The sequence below is a fragment of the Suncus etruscus genome, chromosome 1 (genome assembly GCF_024139225.1).
Source record: "Suncus etruscus isolate mSunEtr1 chromosome 1, mSunEtr1.pri.cur, whole genome shotgun sequence".
In the NCBI taxonomy this organism is placed as follows: domain Eukaryota; kingdom Metazoa; phylum Chordata; class Mammalia; order Eulipotyphla; family Soricidae; genus Suncus; species Suncus etruscus.
Window position 1 is genome coordinate 16,310,833 of NC_064848.1, and position 3,026 is coordinate 16,313,858.

General features: G+C 40.0%; 1 non-coding gene across 1 annotated transcript; it reads right to left on the reverse strand.

Annotated features, from left to right (window-relative positions):
* Positions 1–2,653: 2,653 nt before the first annotated feature.
* Positions 2,654–2,786, reverse strand: LOC126031326 (small nucleolar RNA SNORA51). Its single transcript, XR_007503277.1, has one exon. It is a non-coding gene; the product is annotated as a small nucleolar RNA SNORA51 (small nucleolar RNA).
* Between the last annotated feature and the right edge of the window lie 240 nt (positions 2,787–3,026).

A 3,026-nucleotide genomic window follows, 5' to 3' on the forward strand; every position in this document is an offset into this window, starting at 1 on the left:
TCCAGCTTTGGTTATTTAAATGAATTATTTATTTTTATTTTAGGGACAATTATTAGAAACAATGACTGACTTTTGAAACACAGGATCTGCAAGTTTTGCTCTTTAACAACCTATTCCATCGACCAGTGCTGGTTTGCAGGACTAGAAAGATGAAATATTACTTTTTTAATTTTATTTAAATACCTTGATTACATACATGATTGTGTTTGGGTTTCAGTCATGTAAAACCCATCACCAGTGCAATGTTCCCATCACCAATGTCCCAAATCTCCCTCCTCCCCAACCGACCCCCGCCTGTACTCTAGACAGGCTTTCCATTTCCCTCATACATTCTCATTATTAGGAGAGTTCAAAATGTAGTTATTTCTCTAACTAAACTCATCACTCTTTGTGGTGAGCTTCCTGAGGTGAGCTGTAACTTCCAGTTCTTTTCTCTTTTGTGTCTGAAGTATAGCTGGGTCATAAGGGAGCTCAATTTCCAGTTTTTGGAGGAATCTCCATATCGCTTTCCATAAAGGTTGAACTAAACGGCATTCCCACCAGCAGTGGATGAGTTCCTTTCTCTCCACATCCCCGCCAACACTGTTTATTCTCATTCTTTGTGATGTATGCCATTCTCTGGGGTGTGAGGTGGTACCTCATAGTTGTTTTGATTTGCATCTCCCTGATGATTAGGGATGTGGAGCATTTTTTCATGTGTCTTTTGGCCATTTGTATTTCTTCTTTGTCAAAGTGTCTGTCCATTTCTTCTCCCCATTTTTGGATGGGATTAGATGTTTTTTTCTTGTAAAGTTCTGTCAGTGCCTTGTATATTTTGGAGATTAGCCCCTTATCTGATGGGTATTGGGTGAATAGTTTCTCCCACTCAGTGGGGGGCTCTTGTATCCTGGGTGCTATTTCCTTTGAGGTGCAGAAGCTTCTCAGCTTAATATGTTCCCATCTGTTAATCTCTGCTTTCACTTGCTTGGAGAGTGCAGTTTCCTCCTTGAATATGCCTGTAGTCTCAATGTCCTGGAGTGTTTTGCCTATGTGTTGTTCTATATATCTTATGGTTTTGGGTCTGGTATCGAGGTCTTTAATCCATTTGGATTTTACCTTCATACATGATGTTAGCTGGGGGTCTAAGTTCAATTTTTTGCAAGTGGCTAGCCAGTTGTGCCAACACCACTTGTTGAAGAGGCTTTCTTTGCTCCATTTAGGATTTCTTGCTCCTTTATCAACAATTAGGTGATTGTATGTCTGGGGAACATTCTGTGAGTATTCAGCCTATTCCACTGATCTGAGGGCCTGTCTTTATTCCAATACCATGCTGTTTTGATAACTATTGCTTTGTAGTACAGTTTAAAGTTGGGGAAAGTAATTTCTCCCATATTATTTTTCCCAATGATTGCTTTTGCTATTCTAGTGTGTTTGTTTTTCCAAACGAATTTCAAAAGTGCCTGATCCACTTCTTTGAAGAATGTCATGGGTATCTTTAGAGGGATCACATTAAATCTGTATAATGCCTTGGGGAGTATTGCCATTTTGATGATGTTAATCCTGCCAATCCATGAGCAGAGTATGCGTTTCATTTCCATGTGTCCTCTCTTATTTCTTGGAGCAGAGTTTGATAGTTTTCTTTGTATAGGTCCTTCACATTTTTAGTCAAGTTGATTCCAAGATATTTGAGTTTGTGTGGCACTATTGTGAATGGGGTTGTTTTCTTAATGTCCATTTCTTCCTTATTACTATTGGTGTATAGAAAGGCCATTGATTTTTGTGTGTTAGTTTTGTAGCCTGCCACCTTGCTATATGAGTCTATTGTTTCTAGAAGCTTTTTGGTAGAGTCTTTAGGGTTTTCTAAGTAGAATATCATGTCCCCTGGGAGAGCGAGTTTTCTGGAGCCTCTTTTCAGCCCACTCCGAAGAGGTTCACGCAAGAGGACAGTAGACAGACACACAGGCAGCACTCACAATTTTTCACAGTCGTACCCCACTGGGCAGGCATAGTTTCGTGGATTTTCCCAGCGTGACATCACAAACAGGGGACCTGGCTTCTGCAAAGTACTGCTTATAGCCGGTTTTCACTTTATGGAGCAGTTCCTTGGCGTTCCCGCCCTAGAATTGGCCTCTGGGAGAGCGAGTTTTTTGGAGCCTCTTTTCGGCCCACTCCCAAGAGGTTCACGCAAGAGGACGGTAGACAGACACACATAGGCAGCACTCACAATTTTTCACAATCCAGATGAACTATTTCTGTCGGAGAGTCTCAGGTTGAAAGTATCTTAGAAGAGGCCTAATTATACAGTATAGGAGTATTCACAGATACCCAAGATAGCAGAAGTCTACTTCTTAACAATAGAAGGATTTTACAGTGTGCACTCTCCCCCCTCAATTTCTACTAAGAGAAACAGCCCTTCATATGGAAGATCAATAAGGACTCTTTAGTATTTAACAAGATTTCCCCAACTTTCTTGCTGGTGATTATAACTGATGAAGTTACACCTCTCTTGATTTTACTGCACAAATAAATATCATAACTCCTTAGAGATTACACATGTTTAACACATGAGAACTTTCCTTAGTGTCAGTTATAATGAAATTAAAACAAGGAAGTTTATTTTCCAATAGGTGAAACATGAATATAACATGGCTCCTTTCTAGACTAGCTCTCTTTTTTTTGTCCCTTCATTCACAATACAGACCAGGCAAAGGGCCTGGGTTGAGGTGTATATGGGGTGCATTTACTGTACCTTCTCTTTTTATACAGTCAGTGTAAAGAACACAGCCTGTGGTAAGCATTGGGAGACCTTATCTTATCTTTTCTTTTTTTTGAGTTTTTTTTAATATATATTAAAAAAACCCTTCAGTGCAACATTCCCATCACCAATATCGCAAGTATCCCTCCTCATCCCACATTGGCCTGTACTCTAGACAGGCTTTCTACTTCCCACATTCAGTCACATTTTGTCATGATAGTTCTCAGTGTAATTATTTCTGTGACTACACTAAACAATTCCTTTGGTGAGCTTTATGTCGGGAGCTGGACCC